The sequence below is a fragment of the Pseudophryne corroboree genome, chromosome 8 (assembly GCF_028390025.1).
Source record: "Pseudophryne corroboree isolate aPseCor3 chromosome 8, aPseCor3.hap2, whole genome shotgun sequence".
Classification (NCBI taxonomy): Eukaryota; Metazoa; Chordata; class Amphibia; order Anura; family Myobatrachidae; genus Pseudophryne; species Pseudophryne corroboree.
In genome coordinates this window covers 143,481,503-143,499,365 of record NC_086451.1, presented here as the reverse complement: position 1 = coordinate 143,499,365, position 17,863 = coordinate 143,481,503, and the positions used below count along the sequence as shown (strand labels likewise).

Here is a 17,863-nt window from a genome sequence, read left to right as displayed (position 1 = left end):
GACTTACATTACAATGAACTGATTTAACTATGTTACTAACACTCTGGCCTAGACTTATTCAGTTAACAATTACATTGAATATATAATAACCAAATAAACTACATATACCAAATATAACAGATACAATATAACTGTACAATATAATAACCACACAATACAATACAATATTGCCTAACATATAACTAATAACATATTGGCAATTGGTGAAGTCCATGTGTAGGACCAGGGCTAGGAAAGTAACCACGTGTCTTTTACCACTGAGCGACACGACGCGCCAGCTGTGTCATCACATGTCGTCACAGGGGGTCTCTGCATTTTTCTTCTTCTTCTACATTATATAAGGTAAGATGTTTGTAATCATGTTTGTATCCTGACAAAATTTATGTAAATAAATGAAACGTTGACTGATGAAGAGGCTGGTCCCGCTAAGCTGATTGGGACTGTACTAAAAATCTGAATGGTTGTACTACAGTAAGTCCTGAGAGTGCCATATCCTTCCTTCATTCAATACATTTACCCTATACTGAGGGCACCCAGGCATTATATTGGAAGAACTTTTTTTGAGTGCCGGTCATTTGTGAGCACGATATATATATATATATATATATATATATATATATATAAATATATATATATACACACACACATACACTGCTCAAAAAAATAAAGGGAACAATAAAAAAACACATCCTAGATATGAATGAATGAAATATTCTTATTAAATACTTTGTTCTTTACATAGTTGGATGTGCTGACAACAAAATCACACAAAAATTATCAATGGAAGTCAAATTTATTAACCCATGGAGGTCTGGATTTGGAGTCACACTCAAAATTAAAGTGGAAAAACACACTACAGGCTGATCCAACTTTGATGTAATGTCCTTAAAACTAGAGATGAGCGGGTTCGGTTCCTCGGAATCCGAACCCGCCCGAACTTCAGGTTTTTTTTCACGGGTCCGAGCGACTCGGATCTTCCCGCCTTGCTCGGTTAACCCGAGCGCGCCCGAACGTCATCATCCCGCTGTCGGATTCTCGCGAGGCTCGTATTCTATCGCGAGACTCGGATTCTATATAAGGAGCCGCGCGTCGCCGCCATTTTCACACGTGCATTGAGATTGATAGGGAGAGGACGTGGCTGGCATCCTCTCCGTTTAGAGTGACTAGAGTACTAGAGAGATACACAAATTTTGGGGAGCATATAGGAGGAGTACTACTTGCTGCTGATAGTGTGACCAGTGACCAATGCCACCAGTTTAATTAATCCGTTCTCTGCCTGAAAAAAAACGATACACAGTGTGACACAGTCACACATACCATATCTGTGCTCAGCCCAGTGTGCTGCATCATATACTGTATATCATTATCTGACTGCTGAGTGCTCACTGCTCACACAGCTTAATTGTGGGGGAGACTGGGGAGCAGTTATAGCAGGAGTACATTTAAGTACAGTGCACACTTTTGCTGCCAGAGTGCTGCCACTGCCAGTGTGACTGACCAGTGACCACTGACCACCAGTATTGTGATTGTCTGCTGACCACCAGTATATTGTGATTGTCTGCCTGTAAAAGTTAAACACTCGTCGTGTGGTGTTTTTATAAACGCATTCTGCAGACAGTGTCCAGCAGGTCCGTCATTACATAATATATACCTGTCCGGCTGCAGTACTAGTGTGATATATATATATTTTAATTTTATCTCATTATCATCCAGTCTATATTAGCAGCAGACACAATACGGTAGTCCACGGCTGTAGCTACCTCTGTGTCGGCAGTCGCTCGTCCATCCATAATTGTATACCACCTACCCGTGGTTTTTTTTTTTTTCTATCTTCTTGATACTAGTAGCTTACTTTAGGAGTCTGCAGTGCTGACAGACAGTGTCCAGCAGGTCCGTCATTACATAATATATACCTGTCCGGCTGCAGTACTAGTGTGATATATATATATATTTTTTAATTTTATCTCATTATCATCCAGTCTATATTAGCAGCAGACACAGTACGGTAGTCCATGGCTGTAGCTACCTCTGTGTCGGCAGTCGCTCGTCCATCCATAATTGTATACCACCTACCCGTGGTTTTTTTTTTCTATCTTCTTGATACTAGTAGCTTACTTTAGGAGTCTGCAGTGCTGAGTCTGACAGACAGTGTCCAGCAGGTCCGTCATTACATAATATATACCTGTCCGGCTGCAGTACTAGTGTGATATATATATATATATTTTATTTTTATCTCATTATCATCCAGTCTATATTAGCAGCAGACACAGTACGGTAGTCCACGGCTGTAGCTACCTCTGTGTCGGCACCAGTCGCTGGTCCATCCATAATTGTATACCACCTACCCGTGGTTTTTTTTTCTATCTTCTTGATACTAGTAGCTTACTTTAGGAGTCTGCAGTGCTGACAGACAGTGTCCAGCAGGTCCGTCATTACATAATATATATATACCTGTCCGGCTGCAGTACTAGTGTGATATATATATATATATATTTTTTATTTTTATCTCATTATCATCCAGTCTACATTAGCAGCAGACACAGTACGGTAGTCCACGGCTGTAGCTACCTCTGTGTCGGCACCAGTCGCTGGTCCATCCATAATTGTATACCACCTACCCGTGGTTTTTTTTCTATCTTCTTGATACTAGTAGCTTACTTTAGGAGTCTGCAGTGCTGACAGACAGTGTCCAGCAGGGCCGTCATTACATAATATATATATACCTGTCCGGCTGCAGTACTAGTGTGATATATATATATATTTTATTTTTATCTCATTATCATCCAGTCTATATTAGCAGCAGACACAGTACGGTAGTCCACGGCTGTAGCTACCTCTGTGTCGGCACCAGTCGCTGGTCCATCCATAATTGTATACCACCTACCCGTGGTTTTTTTTTCTATCTTCTTGATACTAGTAGCTTACTTTAGGAGTCTGCAGTGCTGACAGACAGTGTCCAGCAGGTCCGTCATTACATAATATATACCTGTCCGGCTGCAGTACTAGTGTGATATATATATATATTTTAATTTTATCTCATTATCATCCAGTCTATATTAGCATCAGACACAGTACGGTAGTCCACGGCTGTAGCTACCTCTGTGTCGGCAGTCGCTCGTCCATCCATAAGTATACTAGTATCCATCCATCTCCATTGTTTACCTGAGGTGCCTTTTAGTTGTGCCTATTAAAATATGGAGAACAAAAATGTTGAGGTTCCAAAAATAGGGAAAGATCAAGATCGACTTCCACCTCGTGCTGAAGCTGCTGCCACTAGTCATGGCCGAGACGATGAAATGCCAGCAACGTCGTCTGCCAAGGCCGATGCCCAATGTCATAGTACAGAGCATGTAAAATCCAAAACACCAAATTCCAGTAAAAAAAGGACTCAAAAATCTAAAATAAAATCGTCGGAGGAGAAGCGTAAACTTGCCAATATGCCATTTACCACACGGAGTGGCAAGGAACGGCTGAGGCCCTGGCCTATGTTCATGGCTAGTGGTTCAGCTTCACATGAGGATGGAAGCACTCAGCATCTCGCTAGAAAAATGAAAAGACTCAAGCTGGCAAAAGCACAGCAAAGAACTGTGCGTTCTTCGAAATCCCAAATCCACAAGGAGATTCCAATTGTGTCGGTTGCGATGCCTGACCTTCCCAACACTGGACGTGAAGAGCATGCGCCTTCCACCATTTGCACGCCCCCTGCAAGTGCTGGAAGGAGCACCGGCAGTCCAGTTCCTGATAGTCAGATTGAAGATGTCAGTGTTGAAGTACACCAGGATGAGGAGGATATGGGTGTTGCTGGCGCTGGGGAGGAAATTGACAAGGAGGATTCTGATGGTGAGGTGGTTTGTTTAAGTCAGGCACCCGGGGAGACACCTGTTGTCCGTGGGAGGAATATGGCCATTGACATGCCTGGTCAAAATACCAAAAAAATCAGCTCTTCGGTGTGGAAGTATTTCAACAGAAATGCGGACAACATTTGTCAAGCCGTGTGTTGCCTTTGTCAAGCTGTAATAAGTAGGGGTAAGGACGTAAACCACCTCGGAACATCCTCCCTTATACGTCACCTGCAGCGCATTCATAATAAGTCAGTGACAAGTTCAAAAACTTTGGGCGACAGCGGAAGCAGTCCACTGACCAGTAAATCCCTTCCTCTTGTAACCAAGCTCACGCAAACCACCCCACCAACTCCCTCAGTGTCAATTTCCTCCTTCCCCAGGAATGCCAATAGTCCTGCAGGCCATGTCACTGGCAATTCTGACGAGTCCTCTCCTGCCTGGGATTCCTCCGATGCATCCTTGCGTGTAACGCCTACTGCTGCTGGCGCTGCTGTTGTTGCTGCTGGGAGTCGATGGTCATCCCAGAGGGGAAGTCGGAAGACCACTTGTACTACTTCCAGTAAGCAATTGACTGTCCAACAGTCCTTTGCGAGGAAGATGAAATATCACAGCAGTCATCCTGTTGCAAAGCGGATAACTGAGGCCTTGACAACTATGTTGGTGTTAGACGTGCGTCCGGTATCCGCCGTTAGTTCACAGGGAACTAGACAATTTCTTGAGGTAGTGTGCCCCCGTTACCAAATACCATCTAGGTTCCACTTCTCTAGGCAGGCGATACCAAGAATGTACACGGACGTCAGAAAAAGACTCACCAGTGTCCTAAAAAATGCAGTTGTACCCAATGTCCACTTAACCACAGACATGTGGACAAGTGGAGCAGGGCAGGGTCAGGACTATATGACTGTGACAGCCCACTGGGTAGATGTATGGACTCCCGCCGCAAGAACAGCAGCGGCGGCACCAGTAGCAGCATCTCGCAAACGCCAACTCTTTCCTAGGCAGGCTACGCTTTGTATCACCGGTTTCCAGAATACGCACACAGCTGAAAACCTCTTACGGCAACTGAGGAAGATCATCGCGGAATGGCTTACCCCAATTGGACTCTCCTGTGGATTTGTGGCATCGGACAACGCCAGCAATATTGTGTGTGCATTAAATATGGGCAAATTCCAGCATGTCCCATGTTTTGCACATACCTTAAATTTGGTGGTGCAGAATTTTTTAAAAAACGAGCAGGGCGTGCAAGAGATGCTGTCGGTGGCCAGAAGAATTGCGGGACACTTTCGGCGTACAGGCACCACGTACAGAAGACTGGAGCAACACCAAAAACGCCTGAACCTGCCCTGCCATCGTCTGAAGCAAGAAGTGGTAACGAGGTAGAATTCAACCCTATATATGCTTCAGAGGTTGGAGGAGCAGCAAAAGGCCATTCAAGCCTATACAATTGAGCACGATATAGGAGGTGGAATGCACCTGTCTCAAGTGCAGTGGAGAATGATTTCAACGTTGTGCAAGGTTCTGCTGCCCTTTGAACTTGCCACACGTGAAGTCAGTTCAGACACTGCCAGCCTGAGTCAGGTCATTCCCCTCATCAGGCTTTTGCAGAAGAAGCTGGAGACATTGAAGGAGGAGCTAACACGGAGCGATTCCGCTAGGCATGTGGGACTTGTGGATGGAGCCCTTAATTCGCTTAACAAGGATTCACGGGTGGTCAATCTGTTGAAATCAGATCACTACATTTTGGCCACCGTGCTCGATCCTAGATTTAAAACCTACCTTGGATCTCTCTTTCCGGCAGACACAAGTCTGCTGGGGTTCAAAGACCTGCTGGTGAGAAAATTGTCAAGTCAAGCGGAACGCGACCTGTCAACATCTCCTCCTTCACATTCTCCCGCAACTGGGGGTGCGAGGAAAAGGCTCAGAATTCCGAGCCCACCCGCTGGCGGTGATGCAGGGCAGTCTGGAGCGACTGCTGATGCTGACATCTGGTCCGGACTGAAGGACCTGCCAAACGATTACGGACATGTCGTCTACTGTCACTGCATATGATTCTCTCCCCATTGAAAGAATGGTGGAGGATTATATGAGTGACCGCATCCAAGTAGGCACGTCAGACAGTCCGTACTTATACTGGCAGGAAAAAGAGGCAATTTGGAGGCCCTTGCACAAACTGGCTTTATTCTACCTAAGTTGCCCTCCCACTAGTGTGTACTCCGTAAGAGTGTTTAGTGCCGCCGCTCACCTTGTCAGCAATCGGCGTACGAGGTTACTTCCAGAAAATGTGGAGAAGATGATGTTCATTAAAATGAATTATAATCAATTCCTCCGTGGAGACATTGACCAGCAGCAATTGCCTCCACAAAGTACACAGGGAGCTGAGATGGTGGATTCCAGTGGGGACGAATTGATAATCTGTGAGGAGGGGGATGTACACGGTGATATATCGGAGGATGATGATGAGGTGGACATCTTGCCTCTGTAGAGCCAGTTTGTGCAAGGAGAGATTAATTGCTTCTTTTTTGGTGGTGGTCCAAACCAACCCGTCATTTCAGTCACAGTCGTGTGGCAGACCCTGTCACTGAAATGATGGGTTGGTTAAAGTGTGCATGTCCTGTTTATACAACATAAGGGTGGGTGGGAGGGCCCAAGGACAATTCCATCTTGCACCTCTTTTTTCTTTAATTTTTCTTTGCGTCATGTGCTGTTTGGGGAGTATTTTTTTGAAGGGCCATCCTGCGTGACACTGCAGTGCCACTCCTAGATGGGCCAGGTGTTTGTGTCGGCCTCTAGGGTCGCTTACCTTACTCACACAGCTACCTCATTGCGCCTCTTTTTTTCTTTGCGTCATGTGCTGTTTGGGGAGTGTTTTTTGGAAGGGCCATCCTGCGTGACACTGCAGTGCCACTCCTAGATGGGCCAGGTGTTTGTGTCGGCCACTAGGGTCGCTTACGTTACTTACACAGCTACCTCATTGCGCCTCTTTTTTTCTTTGCGTCATGTGCTGTTTGGGGAGTGTTTTTTGGAAGGGCCATCCTGCGTGACACTGCAGTGCCACTCCTAGATGGGCCAGGTGTTTGTGTCGGCCACTAGGGTCGCTTACCTTACTCACACAGCTACCTCATTGCGCCTCTTTTTTTCTTTGCGTCATGTGCTGTTTGGGGAGTGTTTTTTGGAAGGGCCATCCTGCGTGACACTGCAGTGCCACTCCTAGATGGGCCAGGTGTTTGTGTCAGCCACTAGGGTCGCTTACCTTACTCACACAGCTACCTCATTGCGCCTCTTTTTTTCTTTGCGTCATGTGCTGTTTGGGGAGTGTTTTTTTTGGAAGGGCCATCCTGCATGACACTGCAGTGCCACTCCTAGATGGGCCAGGTGTTTGTGTCGGCCACTAGGGTCGCTTAGCTTAGTCATCCAGCGACCTCGGTGCAAATTTTAGGACTAAAAATAATATTGTGAGGTGTGAGGTGTTCAGAATAGACTGAAAATGAGTGGAAATTATGGTTTTTGAGGTTAATAATACTTTGGGATCAAAATGACCCCCAAATTCTATGATTTAAGCTGTTTTTTAGTGTTTTTTGAAAAAAACACCCGAATCCAAAACACACCCGAATCCGACAAAAAAAATTCGGTGAGGTTTTGCCAAAACGCGGTTGAACCCAGAACACGGCCACGGAACCGAACCCAAAACCAAAACACAAAACCCGAAAAATTTCAAGTGCACATCTCTACTTAAAACAAGTCAAAATGAGGCTCAGTAGTGTGTGTGGCCCCCACGTGTCTGTATGACCTCCCTATATGCCTGGACATGCTCCTGATGAGGTGGCGCATGGTCTCCTGAGGGATCTCCTCCCAGACTTGGACTAAAGCATCCACCAACTCCTGGACAGTCTGTGGTGGATGGAGCGAGACATGATGTCCCAGATGTGCTAAATTGGATTCAGGTCTGGGGAACAGGCGGGCCAGTCCATAGCATCAATGCCTTCGTCTTGCAGGAACTGCTGACACACTCCAGCCACATGAGGTCTAGCATTGTCTTGCATTAGGAGGAACCCAGGGCCAACCGCACCAGCATATGGTCTCACAAGGGGTCTGAGGATCTCATCTCGGTACCTAATGGCAGTCAGGCTACCTCTGGCGAGCACATGGAGGGCTGTGCAGCCCCCCAAAGAAATGCCACCCCACACCATTACTGACCCACTGCCAAACCGGTCATGCTGGAGGATGTTACAGGCAACCGAACGTTCTCCTTGGCGTCTCCAGACTCTGTCACGTCTGTCACATGTGCTCAGTGAGAACCTGCTTTCATCTGTGAAGAGCACAGGGTGCCAGTGGCGAATTTGCCAATCTTGGTGTTCTCTGGCAAATGCCAAACATCCTGCACGGTGTTGGGCTGTAAGCACAACACCCACCTGTGGACGTCGGGCCCTCATACCACCCTCATGGAGTCTGTTTCTGATCGTTTGAGTGGGTGGTAGTCATGTGACCGCCGGTCGGCTGACCGACAGTCACATGACCTCCTCCGTGAGCCCGACGGCTCACTATCCCGATGGTCGGCATGCCGACCAACAGGGACTATTCCCACTCGTGGGTATCCACGACACCCATAGAGTGGGAATAGAACCCGTGGCGACCGCAGGTCGCCACCGAGCCCGCAGCGTGGCGAGCGCAGCGAGCCAGCAAGAGGCTTGCTGCACTCGCCCCTCCCCGTCGGGATCCCGGCGTCGGTATGCTGCCGGGATCCCGGCGTCGGTAAGGTGACCGGCGGTCAGGAGACCGCCGGTCACCCGTACTACACCCGTTTGAGCAGACACATGCACATTTGTGGCTTGCTGGAGGTCATTTTGCAGGGCACTGGCAGTGCTCCTCCTTGCACAAAGGAACTCCTTGCACAAAGGTGGTCATTCCGAGTTGTTCGCTCATTACTGATTTTCACTATGCTGCGATTTGTTGCTAAATGCGCATGTGCATGTCACGCAGCGCGCATGCGCTAAGTTATTTAACTAAAAACAGCAGTTTTACTGTTGTTCGTGCGGCGCTTTTCAGTCGCACTGCTGACCGGTAAATGATTGACAGGAAAGGGGCGTTTCTGGGTGGTAACTGAGTGTTTCTGGGAGTGTGCTAAAAAATGCAGGCATGTCAGGGAAAAACGCGGGAGTGTCTGGAGAAACTGGGGAGTAGCTGGCTGAACACAGGGCGTGTTTGTGACGTCAAACCAGGAACTAAACGGACTGAGCTGATCGCAATCAAGGAGTAGATCTGAAGCTACTCAGAAACTGCAAGAAAATATTTAGTAGCAATTCTGCTAATCTTTCGTTCGCTATTCTGCTATGCTAAGATACTCTCCCAGAGGGCGGCGGCCTAGCGTTTGCAAAGCTGCTAAAAGCAGCTAGCGAGCGAACAACTCGGAATGAGGGCCAAAGGCGGAGGTAGCGGTCCTGCTGCTGGGTTGTTGTCCTCCTACGGCCTCCTCCAAGTCTCCTGATGTACTGGCCTGTCTCCTGGTAGCGCCTCCATGCTCTGGACACTACGCTGACAGACACAGCAAACCTTCTTGCCACAGCTCGCATTGATGTGACATCCTGGATGAGCTGCACTATCTGAGCCACTTGCGTGGGTTGTAGACTCCGTCTCATGCTACCACTAGAGTGAAAGCACCGCCAGCTTTCAAAAGTGACCAAAACATCAGCCAGAAAGCATAGGAGCTGAGAAGTGGTCTGTGGTCACCACTTGCAGAACAACTCCTTTATTGGGGGTGTCTTGCTAATTGCCTATAATTTCCACCTGTTGTCTATTCCATTTGCACAACAGCATGTGAAATTGATTGTCAATCAGTGTTGCTTCCTAAGTGGACAGTTTGATTTCACAGAAGTGTTTCGTCAGGATACAGGTGAGGTAACAACAACAAAAGCTCCACCCCCTGCCCCTAAGGGCCGTATGTGGTGGCTAATAAATGTGTACTTAAGTAATGTGGTCATGGGCTACATGCACCCCACCCTATGAGTGGTAAGTGCATTTATGTACCCCGCTTCTGGGGAGGTGAGTGCTGTGGTTTTGTATTTGTGCGTGTAGATATATATATATATATATATAGAAACTGGTGAAGCGGCACTCCTCAATAAATAGCATATAAGTATGAAGTAATCACAAAAATCGGTCCCCTCCTAGTAATGGCTTTACCGGTGGGTACAGCGTTATGTAGAAAGCTTTGTACGGCGGCACTTGAAAATAAAGAGCCCAGGCAGGTAAGAGTTAACCAACGTTTCAATGCTCGGTTTGTGGCATTTTCGGCAGGGTGCAATCAATAAATACAAACAAACACATACATCTTATACCCAGGGACCATCCATGTCTCCGCCCGCCTCGCGCCCCAGCGCGTCGAAATGACGTCATCTGACGCACGTTGCGTCCGGCGTCACGGAGAGAACCTTCCCCATGTGACCTATAGTGACAGATAGAAACAGGGAATGAGGAGTAATGGCAACATAAACAACACTAAACAAAGCACACTTTGCGTTGATAATTACTAACTAGAAGCCATATCATCTACTACACAAAATAGTGTAAACATAACAATTAATGTAATGCTACTATAATCAACATATTATTATTGAGAATTGGCTTCAATACTAGAATGATGAAAGCAAGTGATAATTGCATGATGATATCGAAGTCTATAATAACACCTGTAAAGAAACAAACAGATCTTGTATTATAGAAAACAAGAAAGTCCCAAATTCTCATTTAAGCCTCGTGGGGCTAACGTATCTAATCGGAAAATCCATCGACTTTTAGCCTGCAGTGACATCAATGATCTATTTCCACCTCACGTAGGTGCAGGTATATGTTCAATGATACGGTAGCGGAGTGACGTTAAACGATGTCTAGTCTCACTAAAATGTCGGGACACAGGCTGTTCACTGTGTCCAGTTTCAATGGCAGATTTTATTGAGGAACGATGAGCTGCCATTCGTTCTTTAAATGTCCTGTCCGTTTTGCCGACATAATGTTGGCCACACGGGCAACTGATTATGTAGGCCACGAATTTCGTGGTACATGTAACCCTTTGTCGAATTTTGAACTTTTTGCCAGAAAACGGGTGGAAAAAGGAGTCTCCAGGAATCATATAACTGCAAGTGGTGCAGTTCACACATCTGAAACACCCTGGGCGTGCTGTGCCCAAGAATGTTGAGCCTGTAGGCAAGGAACTGAAAGCTGAGACATCATTTTTAACCAGATAATCTTTTAGATTTCTCCCACGCTGGTACGCAAACATCAGTTGCTTGCTTTTGAAGGAATGTAATGCCGGATCAGTTCTGATGATGGACCACTGTGCCTTTGAAATTTTGTTGAAGCTGCTACTGAGATCGTGATAATGGTTGACCCAAATGAATTTATTTGAGGCTTCAACCTGGATCTTTTTGTTGTAATTACCATTTCGCACAGAATGAAGAGCCTTACGTTTTGCTGCTACTAACAATGGCCTCTGATAGCATCTTGCCAAAAATTTCTCTATCATTGCTGATAGTGCCTCTTCTAGTCCATCTGGGTAATGCGGCATACCCTTAACATCTGAGAATAGGGGAGCCCCCTCTTGAGGGGGTCTGGATGGTGGCTGGAAGCCAAAAGCAAGTTGTTACGGTCTGTTGGTTTTGCATAAAGGGAGGTGACGATGTTTCTCCTGTGATCGAAATTGATACATCCAAGTAATTAATGTTCTTAGTATCAGTAATGAATGTCAATTTCACTGGGGATGATGATAGATTCCGAGCTTCAATTAAAGTGGTCAAAATAGTGATGTCACCTTGCCAGATCAACAACAGGTCATCTATGTACCCAGTATACATTAGAAGGTTGGTTTTATCTAACAAATGATGCTGGAGAAATTCCTTTTCAACCACAAACATGTAGCTGTTCGCAAATGACGGGGCCACACAGGACCCCATCGCACAGCCACATAACTGCAAAAAGAACCTGCCATTGAACATAAAATAATTGCGCTTTAGAGTAAGTTCAAGCAACTTCAAAAAGAAATCAATGTCGGGTCCCCGATATTGACAGTTATCCGTGATGAGCTTTCGTACTGCCTGTAAACCATGTGAGTGAGGAATACAGGTGTACAGATTTTTGACATCGATGGTACATAAGGTACAGTCGTTAGGCAGGCTATTAAGGTGTCTTAATATATCTAGTAGCATATTGGTGTCCTTTAGATAGGAAGGTTCTGCCTGCACACATGGCTGTAAGATGTTATCCAGAAAGATCGCAACAGCTTGATACAATGATCCCCGTGCCGATATAATCAGTCAACCCGGGGGATGAATGCTGTCCTTGTGGATCTTGGGGATGGTGTAGGGAATTGGCTTGATCGGAAATGCTATGGTTAATGCTGCCTTAGTTTGAATGTTGATGGTTCCTTGTTTAACAGCATCACCCAACAAATAGTCAAGCTCTCGTTTATATCCATCCGTAGGGTCTTTCTCCAGTCATTGATACGTATTAGTATCACTCAATTGGTTCTCCATTTCCAACTGTAAGCAGCAGTGTCTTGGACTACCAGGCCACCACCCTTGTCAGCGGGTCTAATGGTTATATCTTTATAAGAACTCAAAGATTTTAATGCCTGCCATTCATGATGTGTCAAATTAGAGTGTCCTTTATTATTTGACTTGATCACCTGCTGTGTTTGTTGATCCACTAATCTAGTGAATGTTTTAATGGAGGGGTTCAATGACGGTGGATCAAACACGGATTTCTTGCGGAGTGCTTGCGGAATGGGCATCGGCCCAACAGTCATGGTGGTTACGTCCTTGGAAACATCAACTGGTGGTTTATTTTGAAAAAATTCACCCAACCGTAGTTGTCTATTCAATTTAAACTGTTCTATGCGCCATTTAAAGGGGTCAAAATGTGCCGTGGGTACAAAATTGAGACCCTTGGAAAGTACATAAATTTCAAACTTATTAAAAGATCTTGAAGATAAGTTGAAAATAGCATTAGTGGGTTGGACATCAGATGCCTCTATATCCGAGGGGGTAACGGTGGCCGTTTGCTGGCCCGTCCTTTTGTTCTGACCCCCCCCCCCCCCCCACGCCGCGCCTCGTGTACCGCCTTCTTTGTAGGCGATCTGTGCCCGGGTACGTACCCCTAAAGGGACCTGACGGCGGTACCGTGATGTATGATCAAATTCATTAGCCGAGGAGGAATCCTCTTGAGAAGTTTCTGTGTCCAACCCCTGTCTATTAAAACGTGAAAAGGGACGTCTCCTGAAACCCTGCTGAGCAGTGTTGCCACCTGTGAGCCACGGATATACCTGATGGCTCTCATAGTCATAATTGACCTTTTCCATCTTCTGCCTTATATAATTGATAAGATCTCTCTTATATTTATCAATCTGTAATGCTAGCTTTTCATTCCAGTTGGATGTACTGTCGGATTGTAACGTGGCTTGATGGCTCTGCTCAAAGCTAGCTATCTTGGCATGGATGGATGATAATTCCCTAGTGACCTCCTCTATCACTGCCAACATCAGGTCAAAGAAACATTTGTTCAAGATTGACGTCCATACTTTGCAAAGTGGAATGTTATTTCATCCTATAGTGGGCACGTTTTTCACCCGAAAGCCCCGCGTGATTTTTTTCCTCTCTTATGTAATCAGAGAGAGTGACACCATGGTAAAAGTAATTGGTTTCACGTCGTTTCAATTTCAAAATTTCATGATATAAATGCAGGTTGCCAGGTGTTCCACCTGTAGCCGACAGGTTTTCCTTAAACAGGATGTTCACGTAGTCAGAATCAGAGAATCTGCAAACTTCTCCGAGTGTGAGTTCCACTCTCGTTTGCAATCCACTGCAACCTTCACCTGTGTCAACCGCCATGTTGTACTCCTCATAGACGACCACTGTTCTTTTCAGACAAACAATTATGTGATATAAAGTGCTGAGTGCAACCTCAAAGTGCTGTGTGCAAGGTGCTACAAAGAAGATTCACAGTCCCGACCAGGTAATCATAAAAAGAACAGGGTGCCCGCTAATATTTGAGATCCTTGCAGCAAACCTTCTTGCCACAGCTTTCATTGATGTGACATCCTGGATGAGCTGCACTACCTGAGCCACTTGTGTCGGTTGTAGACTCCGTCTCATGCTACCACTAGAGTGAAAGCACCACCAGCTTTCAAAAGTGACCAAAACATCAGCCAGAAAGCATAGGAGCTGAGAAGTGGTCTGTGGTCACCACCTGCAGAACAACTCCTTTATTGGGGGTGTCTTGCTAATTGCCTATAATTTCCACCTGTTGTCTATTCCATTTGCACAACAGCATGTGGAATTGATTGTCAATCAATGTTGCTTCCTAAGTGGACAGTTTGATTTCACAGAAGTGTTTCGTCAGGATACAGGTGAGGTAACAACAACAAAAGCTCCACCCCCTGCCCCTAAGGGCCGTATGTGGTGGCTAACAAATGTGTACTTAAGTAATGTGGTCATGTGCTACACGCACCCCACCCTATGAGTGTACCCTGCTTCTGGGGTGGCAAGTGCTATGGTTACATGCACCCTACCCTGTGAGTGGTAAGTGCATTTATGTACCCCGCTTCTGGGGTGGTGGGTGATGTGGTTTTGTATTTGTGCGTGCAGATATATATATATATATATATATAGTGGTCCAACAATAACAAAAGTGATGAAAAGTTGTATTCACATGGTTAAGGTTTCGGGGCTACAAACCCCGTCCTCAGACCCAACAGTACAGACAAACACATGGACAAACTTACCCACATAAATAGCCACCCTGGAACGACGATGCCACCGTCCACCGCTTCCGCCCAGTGTCCCATTCACAGTCTATTTCCGCCACGTCATGTCCTGTCACGGGCTGTCAGTTGCCTAGAGAAACAAGAAGTGCGTTCCACCCAGGCACTGTACTGCATTCCACGGCCTTCCGAAGCAGGGGGCAGATCTGGAAGGGATCTGCGGGGGGTAGAAAATGACAAGTAGCACCAGCTTTAAAAGACAATACATGAACAATCATTAATATAAACTACAATAATAGACACACATGAAATCGTCACAGTTGTACATAAAAAGCACGGTCAGCATAAATAGGACATCATTTCTATGTAAAATATACGGTAAGAACAAGAGAAAGACCCATAACCTGTACTACAGGGAGATCTAGACTACAAAAGTGTGTTCCAATTTATTGCAGCCTTTTTCTTATGAATGTATAAAATAAGTAGCGGTAATGGAAAATGGGTTATATAAATATATAATTATTTGTATGTGGTATAGTAGTCTCCTCAATGTTAATATGATGTCTTTACATTTGATGAGGTAAAATATGAGAAAGCATTGAGGTATTTTCGGAGAATTGTGCTTCTTAATCCTTGTGTTTGATAGGTATTCCCATTAACTGGAATAACCACCGTCATCATTCCCTATATACTGTGCTGTGTTATCATATGCCCGTGTGGCCAATCTATAGATACCCCTGACTATGGTAAAGCTCATGCTGTAGGCGTAAGAAACTGACTCATGAGCACTGGAACTGCTCTCGTGGCCCCTGGGGCTCCTGTATAAAAAGGGGAGCTGAAGCGCTGAGAGGGACTCTTGTGTGCGCCTCTGAAGGAGATGCTTATGCCTCTCTCTGCCTGCCGCTAAGAGCTGTGCTGTGAACATTGGCTGCGCAGAGGAGATGGTGTAGCCCCCTAATGAGCGATAGCACACTGAAGAAGGAGAGCCGTGGAAGCTGTGACCGGCGAGAGCAGCGGCGACCTGTGGGGCCGCGAAGACCAGAGAGCCGGGGGAGCTGTGACCGGTGTGAAGCAGCGGCGACCTGCGGGGCAGTGAAGACCAGAGAGCCAGGGGAGCTGTGACCGGTGTGAAGCAGCGGCGAACTGTGGGGCTGTAAAGACCAGAGAGCCGGGGGGAGCTGTGACCGGCGAGTGCAGCGGCGACCTGCGGGGTCGTGAAGACCAGAGAGCCGGTGGAGCTGTGACCGGCGCTAGCAGCGTGTACCTGTGTGGCAGTGCATCCATCAAGCTGGGTGAGCGGTGACTGGCGCAACCTACAGTAATCAGCAGCGGCACTAATCTCTATCACATCTCTATACCCCACAGTATCACAGAGTCGATTCGCTGCCCACCAATGAAAGGCTAGGTGGGCGGGGGATACCATTCTCGGATATAGTGAGTGTCGGGAGACACTCACTGAAGACAATGGAGGTCTGTAACTGTTTTTTTCTAATGTGCACCTACTCACCCTAGACATTAAGCTAGGCACACTGAACTGCTGACAGCTGCTATCACTAAGCCCCATTTACTATTATCTATCACATTCTTATGAATCTGAGCTAATTTACCTTTCTATATGGAAATATAACACTAAATGCCAGGCTAATGGAACTACCTATTTAACATAGGAAGACAAACATTATAAGCTAAATCCTATCTCTGGCTGTCTACCTTACAACTGCCATCATATACTAGAGGCATAGATTAATGCTCAGGAGGATTTAACCACAGCCAAGCTCAGGATTAATACACACAGCTGCAACCTGCCAGTCTAGACAGAGGGGACACAGTTTGATTCTTTTGTGGCATTATACTAACAGTGTAATGTCTCCTGGACACATTGTTATAGAAAGAGAAACTGATTATATCTTGTTGCGCCATCCTAATTCAGCTCACATTTAGATACAGTTACTACATATTAAAGAACTACAAAGTGGCTAAAGGAAACTGTTATTGAGGAGCACCAGCTGCGGTTATTTAATATAAAGAAGACCTAGATATAACGGAGTTTCTACTCAGCTAACCAGGATAAATACCTTATTCTGTACAGAGGCCTATATTGTTATATATGCATATATAATTAACAAATACCTTCTACAGGACAGCTTATTTAGGATAACCAAAACTTACCTTGGGGTGAAGTCAACTATCTACTTGGGCAATATTCAAGTGTTGGACTAGAACTGTGTATATATTGGATACCTATGCAGGCAGACCTATAGGACAACTGCTGGAAAATTAAAGGGATATTTTTATCCTAAGTTTACAAGTGGATCCCTTCTGTTGGACTTCACTGATACTTTGAAAAACTGAGGAAATGCCAACCCAATGAGCCAAGAAAAATGAATGAAATATATATCTACATGCTGGAGAAGAATATAATTCATTAGGTGGCCTATAATAAGGAATCTCAATAAACGCTATCATATTCTGGGAATAATTTTCTTCAAGTTTTTTCAACTTGGTAATAAAATATTTTTCAGTACAACTTTGGTTCAATTATAACTTCATACCTTTTGAATACTACAGTTATTCCAATATAAACAGAGAGCTGTTATTTAGAAAACACCCCTGAAGAAGTCGATATAGACGAAACGCGTTGGATGAAAGCTCATTATATTTTTTTTTCCTTATACAAATAATGTTGAAATATACAATTGTATCTCCAATGTAAAAGAAAAGGAAAAGTTTTATGATAAGTTTTAAATCAAAATCTTTTAATAAAGAGATATATGTGATTCTAATATGGGTGTATAAATGTGTAAGGTCATCCTCTCTTTATATAACATCCACCAACAGTCATCTAATTATATCAGATTACAGAATAAGAGCTCTGTGTTGAAGCTTGCTTTCCCATTTGGAAATATAATAGTATTTATGTTAGTAAACTCAGACACTAACTGACATAAAGTAATTAGACATTTCAGTATTGTATAATAAGAGCGCACTAAGGGAACATACTAATATATATATATATATATATATATATATACATATACATATACATGAATTCTTAGGTGTATATGAGTTATTAATTGATGTCAATTTATGTGTATTACATCTTTTAATCTAAAGAAGTATTGGATTGTATATGAAATATAAAGTAATATATTTATGTGATCCAGTATTAATGCATGCAAGTAAAATATTTAATTGAGGATGTCTAGTAAATTACTTACCTTTTTTCCTTCTACGAGTGACGAGTTGAATAACATCTGATCCCTCCGGTAAACCT

At 44.9% G+C, this 17,863-nt stretch overlaps 1 long non-coding RNA gene across 1 annotated transcript; it reads right to left on the bottom strand.

Annotated features, from left to right (window-relative positions):
* Positions 1-10,133: 10,133 nt before the first annotated feature.
* LOC134947570 (uncharacterized) lies at positions 10,134-17,863 on the bottom strand. Its single transcript, XR_010182630.1, has 3 exons — positions 17,808-17,863; positions 14,611-14,806; positions 10,134-10,281 (listed from the first exon to the last, which is right to left on the bottom strand). It is a non-coding gene; the product is annotated as an uncharacterized LOC134947570 (long non-coding RNA).